This window comes from Aegilops tauschii, chromosome 2 (assembly GCF_002575655.3).
Source record: "Aegilops tauschii subsp. strangulata cultivar AL8/78 chromosome 2, Aet v6.0, whole genome shotgun sequence".
NCBI lineage: Eukaryota > Viridiplantae > Streptophyta > Magnoliopsida > Poales > Poaceae > Aegilops > Aegilops tauschii.
Genome location: NC_053036.3, coordinates 87,873,652 through 87,883,750, shown reverse-complemented (window position 1 = coordinate 87,883,750; position 10,099 = coordinate 87,873,652). Strand labels below are relative to the sequence as shown.

General features: G+C 44.8%; 1 long non-coding RNA gene across 4 annotated transcripts; it reads right to left on the bottom strand.

The window, feature by feature from the left end:
• Positions 1-4,561: 4,561 nt before the first annotated feature.
• Positions 4,562-8,617, bottom strand: LOC109782147 (uncharacterized). Of its 4 annotated transcripts, none has more exons than XR_002237456.4 (6): positions 8,106-8,617; positions 7,326-7,408; positions 6,630-6,789; positions 6,295-6,418; positions 5,695-5,808; positions 4,562-4,784 (listed from the first exon to the last, which is right to left on the bottom strand). It is a non-coding gene; the product is annotated as an uncharacterized lncRNA (long non-coding RNA). The 4 variants fall into 4 exon arrangements; XR_005770654.3 differs by having other exon boundaries at positions 6,630-6,785; XR_005770655.3 differs by having other exon boundaries at positions 6,568-6,753.
• Positions 8,618-10,099: the final 1,482 nt, after the last annotated feature.

Sequence of the window (10,099 nt, the reverse complement as noted above, 5' to 3'; positions counted from 1 at the left end):
ATCTTTTTTTTTGTGGGGAAAAAGGAATTAATCTTGACATGTGACATGTTAGCGTGCATGTGTGCACGACATGGGAGTACTAGCCGATCCGTGCATGTGTGCATGGCTTAGTATAGATAGTTAGTGCATGCATTAAGTTGTTAGTAGCACCGATAGATTAGTTAGCGTATATGGTACATCCTGTGTTCTTAAATGTAAGACGTTTTGGCAAGATAGTATGAGAATATAAATGTACAAATCTAAAGCTAAAGCTAAGGTGGCACATTACACAAAGATATGTACCCAGGACTGAACCAAACAGAAAATGTACCAAAGTTTGTAACTCTGGCGGGTACCAAAGGTATGTGCCCAGGACTGAACCAAAGAGAAAATGTACCAAAGACTAAATCCAGCTCAGCTTTGCAATCCATTTTTGCAGCCTTACAATCTTGGGCGAATCTCTGCCTTAAAAAAATTAAGGCATTCCTTCGACTACAGATGCTCCGACATCCCAACTCCCAAGATGATCAGTTCCATGAAGAACGGTTGGCAAATAGCATTCATGAGGGCGCAGATGTTACTCTGAGCAATCGGTACATGAAGATCAAGAGTGGAACAGTCACAGAGGTATCCAGCACGCCTTGGCAAACTGACAATCAAAAAAGCTGATGGTCTCTACTCTCTAGTCTCAAGAACATTTAGTCCACACGAGACGCATGCGTATTCGGTGGGAGGCTGGGAGCCAAAGCTGGTGTGGACGAACCAAGATGAGAACTGCTGTACAGACAACATTTACAGACGATTTCAGCACGACACTCCATCTCACACCATCCATTCAAGACGCCAATGTACAGAAAGTTGTTGGATTTGGCATCGGCTCAGAATCGTGCAAGCAAATTGTTGGATTTGGATGTTGAATAGACATTTTGGTTACGGAAATGCGCAGGGCCACGTGAGTGCGTGGGAACTCACCTGTTAAGTCCTGCCGGCCGCTCGTTTTGCCTCGTGATTCACGCAGTAGTTTAATCCTGCATGAGGGCAAAAACAAAAATCTCTCAAAAAGTTTTAAGTTTCAATGATGAAACTTATGATTTTTGCATCTAAAACTGCTAAGTTTCAACCAGTTTCAGAGACATAATTTCAAGCAATTTTTCGGTCGGTCTTGGACACAAAATAATTGTTTTTTTACCGGTCGCTTGTGTAACACCCCGGATGTAACTTTTCATATTTGTAACTCCAACTCTTGCCATTTCCGGCTATGTGATATGATATTTCCTTCGTGGTTGGGTTTTTGTCTCTCGTTTTGCATTTGTGCTTGGTGTCATCTTGCATTCTCATCCTCATCATGTGCATGGTGTGATTTCATACATTTTATGTTGTTGCATGTTCCATGCATGAGTCTTGCGTCATCACCACTTCTCCTTCCTTTCCTTTATTTCTTTTTGCAAGTGCATCTTTTACCTACTCCATTAATGTTCATCTTTTCCCCAATATTCAAGCATCTTGTCCTAAACCTCTGTGCCAAGCTTCACATACTTTGGAGTTCATTTGGTTAGGTTTTAAAATGGCTCAAGTTTGAATTTTATTCAAACTTGATTTATTTTTCTACCTTTAAAAATTCTCAAACCAATTTATTCAAATATTGCATAATTCCAGGAGCATGAGGATATTCTCATCTCTCCCAAATTCCTCTTCTAGCCCCCTGTGCTTTTCTCTTTGTTTTTCTCTTTGAGAAAAAGGGAAAGGAAAGAGCAAAGGCAGCAGCAACCCACCTGGGCGTCGGCCTCCCAACCTAGCCAGCTGGCCCAGCAGCAGCGCAGCAGCCAGCCCGCGCGCACGTTGCTTCCCCCCTTTCTCACCCGAGCGCCGCACACCCCTCTCTCTCACTCGAACCACGTGGACACGCGGGTCCCCCGCGTTAGCGAGAGCGGCAGCCACACCCGCCTCCTTTTCTCCTTCCTCTTCCTCTGCTTTTCGCCGTGCCATGGCCACGGTGGTGAGCCAGCTAGCCGCGCCGCGCCTAATTAAGCCCCCTCTCGGCGTCCGCACCTAGCCCCTAGGGTTTCCCTCTCCATCCTCCGCCGCCGCCAGGGCAGAAAACTCCCCTAGATCCGTCGCTTCTGCCGCTTCCCGAGCACGCCTGAGAGCACGTCCACGTCGCCGGCGTGCACTCCGGCCACCTCCGCCTCGCCAAGCACGTCCGTCTTCCTCCACGACGTCGACTACGTCCCCGTCGTCCTCTTCCTCGCCTGGGATCGCCAAGTCCGGCTACCTCCCCGTCGTCCTCTTCCTCCCCTGCTTCGCGGACAGCAGCCCCGCCAGGTTCAGAGCTCGTCCGCGTCACCGCAGGCTCATCTCCGTCGACCCCGTTGTGTCCTAGGGTGAGCTGGGTAACGCACCTCCCTATCCCATCCATTCCATGGCATGTAGGCACCCGTAGGACTCGCCCGATCCGTGTCTTTGCCGTGTTCGTAGTGCTCCGGCGAAGCCTGAAGATTATGTCGTGCGTATCTTCGCTGTAGCGCACCCACGCGTCCCCGCGCTCCGGTTCTATCCTAGCCGCGTTCTCCTCGCTGCGCTGGCCTCGCCCACGCAACCGCTCCCGCAGTGCAGCATCCCCGCGCGAGCACCAGGCCTCGCTTAGCCCCATGCCTTAACCACCGAGGCGAGCACGAGCTCGTCCTCGGGAGGGCCCGCACGCGCACATTCCTTTGCTGCTCCGCTTGCACGCGCGCGACCTTACCCCCATTCCGCAGGCCCGCGGGTGCTCTGCAGCTGCAGAAGTCGCCGCCGTTGCTTGCCGTCGACGCTGGAACTCTGCTGCGCGTTCATGGCGGGGTGATGCACCCCTTCTTGATCACAAGCGGGGCTTGTAGCCCACTGGTTGCTCCCGCGCCCTCTGATGCAGGAGGTCGCGGGTTCGAATCCTAGGCACGCTACCTTTTGGCTTTTATTTTCTTTCGTGACGCTCACAGGTAGACCCCTTTGGTCAGTCACACACGCACCTAGGCCCACTGGCCATCCCCCAATAAACCCCTGTTTTCCTTTTTCTTTTACACCCCAGCGAATTTCCATTTTCTGGAAAGATGCCATTTCCATTTCAGGCAAGTCCATTTCTGGATGTTTCCAAATAAGGAAAATGCCATTTCTGTCATATTCCATTTAGGGCAGTTTTTAACTTATTGCACTTGTGATGATTTTCCTACAGTAACCCCCACATATTATATATATGTTTTTGGGGTAGAAAAGTCCCCCCAATCCAGTGGTGGCATTAGTTTCTGCATTTGAGCAAGTTCATAAACATGTCATTTTACATCATGATGCTGTTTTGTCATTTTTGTGTGATTTAATTCAAACATGCCATGAGGTTGCTTTGCACATGGATAACTTCTTTTTCATGTCTACTTCATGCTAGAATTTGTTCCATGCCATGACATGCCTTGTAGTGAGTTAATCAAGCTTGTAAAGATGCCATGTTGAATCTGTTTCTGCTATGTCTAGCATTTTCATGTCTGTAAAACTGTTATCTTTTGCATTATTGCCATGCTGTTTTAGTCATGATCTAGTGGTTTATAGCTTTAGCTCAGTGTTCATGCTTTGTAGAGCATATTCTGTACATCAATGCCATGCATTTTGTTCACATGTTTGGGTGCTGTAGCATATTTATACTTTGCATCCAAGTGGCCATGTTGCTGTTTTAGCAGTTTGCATCATATCTTGTCTTGCTTGTTATTTGCAAACCGTGTATCTGTTTCCGGCGATCCTTATATCGATTTCGACCGAAATCAACTCATCTATCCAGCGGTATACTTGGTTTGCCAAGTTGATGCCTTGTCCAACCTTTTTCCTTCCGGAGTACTCATATGCATTGCACATCATATCTTGCATTCCATGTCATGTCTTGCATCATGTTGCTTGTGCATTGCACCGTGATTGATTGTTGTTCCGTTGCTTGTGTTCTTGCTTTGGGTAGAGCCGGGAGACGAGTTCGTGAATGAGGAACCTGTTGAGTACGCTTACGAGGATCAAGTTTTCGACAACTCTGAGAACTTTGCAGGCAAGATGACCATACCCTTGATATCACTTCTATCTTTGCTTTGCTAGTTGTTCGCTCTATCGCTATGCTTGCGCTACCTACCACTTGTACTCACTACACCACAGCACTGCATCCCTAACAAACAAGTTGATCGGGAAAACAGCTTCCACCAACAGACAGTCGGTCAGGAATGACTATTGCCGACCGACCCTATTTGCTGGGGAAAGTCCAGACGGTTAAGCCCTTTCCCGACCAACATATGTTTGCCGACCGACATGCCGACGACTATTTCAAGCATTGCCGACCGACTTTCAGACGGCACTGTCATGAACCTTTCCCGACAGATGGTCTCATGGTAAACCTTTCCCGACCAACGCCCTGATGGTGTTTCTTTGCCGACCAACAATTTGTTAGTAGTGCATGGTTCTTTGCCGACCAAGAATCAGATGACATTTCCTTTTGCCGACCAACGGATTGTCAGCATTTTCTTTAGCTAAACAAAACAATAATTACCCTCCCACGTTTGCCTTACTAACAGAATGTTAATAAAGTCACATAAAATATCTCATTACAATAACATCCAACACAATATCAATCAAGATACAATAATAGATGCATGTCATTGATTTTGTACAAAATATCCAGTTGACAATACAACATAAAGGCTTACAAAATGATAGCCAAATGGTGCATTATTTTGCACCTTACACAAACTATCTAGTTGACGCAAACTATCTCCATAGTTCCTTCCTCGTCTTGTATGTCTTTCCTACAAAGGGTAAATAATCATTCAGTAAATTCATGCATTCATAGTCAATGGCAGAAACAAAACAAAGCATCAGCTCAATCTGCACAACGAAATACATCAGCTCAATACTTTAGCTAAACTCACTACAGAAGAAAGCGAGCTGGCAATCAATCATTAAGCATCTACTAGTTGCTACTTAAGGTCGTAAATTTGCACAATTCAGGTCATCTGTAATGGCCACCCTACTTGTACAGGCGTGAATGCAAAACTATTACCTCCCAGGGAAACCATGTATGTTATATGTTAGTAGGATTAGAAACTCGATTGTATTCTCAGTTCAGAGATACGCAAGTGATCCTGTTCAGTCCATCAAAGCACATATTAACAAAATGCGTCCTAAGATGAAGGTTTTGCATTTCTTACAAGTTGCTATGTAACACAGCTTGAACCTGACCCTAACTCTATTGGATGATCTAAACCTAGTTGTATATATGACAATTATTACTCTATGGGAAACTACACATGTAGTTTTTGCTATATGATTTGAGAGTAGCATCGTTCTGTTCATCTCTAAAATTTTCATATAATTAATACAAACATGCAAATATAATATTCATATACTACAGCAATGCTATAAGGCTGAAGCATAAAATCTAAAAGTGGGTAACTGTACTTCTCTTTCGCTTGCTGAAAATTACAAAAGTCGGACATTATCACTAAAAATGATTTTATTAGTTCTTCTTGTCTCCCCACCAAAAAAATAAAAAGGCTATTGTTGAGTGAATGTTTTGCATGAATCTTTGGACATTGTCGCTACCATATATTTATCAAAGAGAATCCATACATATTAATCATTTTAGCGGTACGTTCTAATTTCTTCAATCAATAGATGAATGTAAGCAAACAGTTCTAGCTAAGTGACAGAAATTACCTAAGTGGCAGGATGAGGAAGACGTCCCTGTTCAGATAAGATTCACCTGCTATGTTGTTCCCCACACACAGAATTCATTTTGCCTTTCAGATTGATTGTAACCAGATCTTACTTCTGGGAAATAATAGAACATGATGTTACGATATGATTTAACAAGGGAACATTATGAAGTATACAAGTATTCCTTTTGTATCACAAAAATAATAGGAAAACTGAAGATTGTTTTGGTGAACTACATGTAGTCATGTATGCCAGTCAGAAGTAAATAGCAAGGTCACTTAATATTGCTTGTTCTCTCAAGTTGCACTAGGACATAAAAATGAACAACAAAGCTAAATAGGTTCCATTTTACTTTGCCATTAGACTTTTTGGCAACAACTTCTGCAACTAAAAAATCAGGTCAACATATTTATTAATCCCAGGCTGTTTGTAGAACTACATATTTATTAATGAACTTGGTAGCTGTTAATGTATGCAGGAGTCAATTAAGATTGACTGAAATTTCAGCAAGAATATCAATACAGGTGATTCACACTGAAAAACACGAGCACAAATTGTAACTGTGCAAAGCTAACACCCGGTGTGGACTCTGTTTAATACCTGTAGTAGATTCTTCTTCAGTTAATCCACTTTCTAGGAAGATATTTGGAGTGCGTGCCATTCTTTTCGTCATTAAAAGCGCACCATCCCATACCAGAGTACAGAGACATCATGTTTCCAGAGCCTGAAAGCACCACCCAGCAGTTAATGTGTTACTCCTACATGGTCAGGATGGATAGCTCACTTGTTACAGAAACATGTTTAACAACTAAACGTTTTATGCTCCGGTGCACGATTCTAGCCTCAGCCAAAAATAGTATTTGTTGGGCTCACTTCTATAGATGAGTGGAGAAGAGGAAGACACCGATCAAGGGAGTCAGGTGTTGAGGGCTGACCTGCATGAACTGCCTAGTCGTCTACTGCCACAAGTAAGAAGCTCTGTTTCCACATACCTCCCACCCCATTTCTGTCATCTCTTCTATTTTATGAAATCCAAGAACGATAAAAGCTCCCCATGCTCTATGGAGAAGTAATGAAGCAACATCAGCACGCTGCCTATGGGAAAAAGAACAACTCACTGTAGCTATGAATGGGAGTGAGATATATGACTAAGAAACTCAAAAGGAGAAACTCGGCAAAGCGAAAATGAAAGAAAATAGCTAGATCGAAGAAACTAAAAAATTTAAGAAAAATAAACCGAAGTGCTAGACAAATTAAAAGACTTAATAAAACTGAATACCGATAAAGTAAAATTATAGCCCATATAAACTAGAAAATTGAAAACTTAGGGAAAATTAGCAGAGATGATGAGCAATCACGTTTAGTTACCATTAGTCATAGCATTATAAAATGACACTTAATATGAATCTTAGTCCTCAAACACATTAGAGGCAGCATGGATCAAAATATGAATCTTCAATCAATGAAGCAAGCAATCAACCATGACCATAGACCATCTACTGATCGACAAATATAGTACTCAATCATCTACTGCTGTACAAAACATTAGAGGATGGTACACAAGACTTATGAGGTACTACATCAAGAAACAATATACTAAAAGAAAAATAAACACTGGACACTCCACACACCTTATGCACTACAGTGGCATAGCAAATATTCTGCTACTTCTCTTTGTTGGCTCAACGTTACCAGCATCTGTCCTCTGTTCTACCTGTAGAAAAAATGAGAGATAAAAGTCAGGTCACATGTACAAAGAGAACAACGAGTCTTGTGCTACATTCTATTTCAATCCATTGTTTGGCCCTTAGTTATAAAAGTAAGTTTGAGCCACCAGTTATATTACCCCACCTCATGGATGACATCTTGCCGCTTTTTAGTCAGGTCAAATGCATCGTTTCAATAGCAGCAGTGATTATTATACCATAAATGTTTCCTCACAATATTTGAACTTGGCATTGAAGGAAATTTGACATGGTGAAGATTTCAGTAAGAAAAAGTTAAGCAAGTATTTGGGCAGTTGGATGGCAGTATGCTTACGCGCCATTCTCACGAATTCAGCCAATAAATGTGATCAGCTGGAGCAACACAGACACTAGAAACACATCCATTGGTGCTACAAAGAAGCTTCGTTTTCAAGAGAACCTAGTTATTTTCACAATTTTTGACAAAGAAGCTGTAGGATGCCAACATAACTCAGTATTGTAATAAAAAATAAATCTATTTCCATCTAACATAACTCGGTACTGTAAAAAAAATTGAATCTACATAAACAGTGTCTACCAACAGAGTACTGACGGGGCAAATAACAGAGTCTTCCACCCAAAAACCACGGCGAACTCCTTCACTCCAAGTTCATCTCTTAACAAACTTTGTACAAAAAAATTGATGCGGCAAGGAAGGAGTTGTACCTCAGCCGCATCGATGCCCTTGCCCAGCCAAAGACAGAGAGGGATGTCCTTGCCCAGCCGCACGCGGCCCAGATCCAAATCTTCGCCGCCACCGCCACTGCGTGTGTCTTCATGAGCTGGATGATGGAGATGGGGGGTTGGGCCAGGGAGGTTGGAGAGAGGCGGCCAACCGGAGAGAGAGCCCGAGGGTGTGGAGCCGACGGTGGAGAGGCATGTCGGAATTGGGCGGCGCTGTGGGGACGGGGCAGCGTGTGGGGCGGTGCTACAGAGGCAGGGCGGCGTGGGATGGTGATGCAGAGGCAGGGCGGCATGGGGTGACAGTGGGATAGACCGGCGGTAGCCCCTGACGACATGGGGCGGTGGTGGGAGGCATGGGGATTGGCCGGCGTGGGGCGGCGGCGTGGGTGGGGAACAACAGGAAAGCTAGGGATTTTGTGGGTGGGGAACGAAGGGCGGCAGCATCCTTGTGATTTTGAGGGTGGAAAATTCGCGGGTTGGACCGGTTTGGCGCTACTTTTTTTAGCTATTCGCGGGCGATGCCCATTTAGCGTCCGAAAGTTGGTGGGGGTGATTTACCGACCGACATTCCATAGGCCATAACAGAATCCCCGACCGATCGTTAGATGGTATATGCTACAGTATTCCCGACCGACTGCAGGTCGGTGTATGCAGGTTTCCCGACCCACTGTCTGTTAGAAATTTTCGTGCCAGACTGTGGGTCGGCAATAGTGACTTTTTTCAACAGACGTCGGTAGGGAATTCTGGTGCATGATGTAGTGTGTTTATCATGCCTCCCATATTGTCATGTCAAGCCTCTAACCATCTTTTTCTAGCAAACCGTTGTTTGGCTAAGTTACCGCTTTTGCTCAGCCCTTCTTATAGCGTTGCTAGTTGCAGATGAGGATGAAGTTGGTTCCATGTTGGAACATGGATATTTTGGGATATCACAATATCTCTTATTTAATTAATGCATCTATATACTTGGTAAAGGGTGGAAGGCTCGGCCTTATGCCTGGTGTTTTGTTCCACTCTTGCCGCCCTAGTTTCCGTCATATCGGTGTTATGTTCCTTGATTTTGCGTTCCTTACGCGGTTGGGGTTATGGGACCCCCTTGACAGTTCGCTTTGAATAAAACTCCTCCAGCAAGGCCCAACCTTGGTTTTACCATTTGACTACCTACCACCTATACCTTTCCCTTGGGTTTTCGCGAGCCCGAGGGTCATCTTTATTTTAGCCCCCCCGGGCCAGTGCTCCTCTGAGTGTTGGTCCGAACCGAGCCGCCTGCGAGGCCACCTCGGGGAAACTCGAAGTCTGGTTTTACTCGTAGCCTGTCTCATCCGGTGTGCCCTGAGAACGAGATATGTGCAGCTCCAATCGGGATTTGTCAACACAGTCGGGCGGTCTAGCTGGACTTGTTTTACCATCGTCGAAATGTCTTGTAACCGGGATTCCGAGTCTGATCGGGTCTTCCTGGGAGAAGGAATATCCTTCGTTGATCGTGAGAGCTTGTGATGGGCTAAGTTGGGACACCCCTGCAGGATATAAACTTTCGAAAGCCGTGCCCGCGGTTATGTGGCAGATGGGAATTTGTTAATGTCCGGTTGTAGAAAACTTGACACTTGACTTATTTAAAATACATCAATCGCGTGTGTAGCCGTGATGGTCTCTTTTCGGCGGAGTCCGGGAAGTGAACACGGTTTGGGTTATGTATGAACGTAAGTAGCTTCAGGATCACTTCTTGATCACTTCTAGCTTCTCGACCGTTGCGTTGCTTCTCTTCTCGCTCTTATGTGCGTATGTTAGCCACCATATTTTGCTTAGTGCTTGCTGCAGCTCCACCTCTTTACCCCTTTCCTACCCATTAGCTTAAACAGTCTTGATCTCGCGGGTGTGAGATTGCTGAGTCCTCGTGACTCACAGATTCTACCAAAACAGTTGCAGGTGCCATTGAAACCAGTGCAGGTGACGCAACCGAGCTCAAGTGGGAGTTTGAC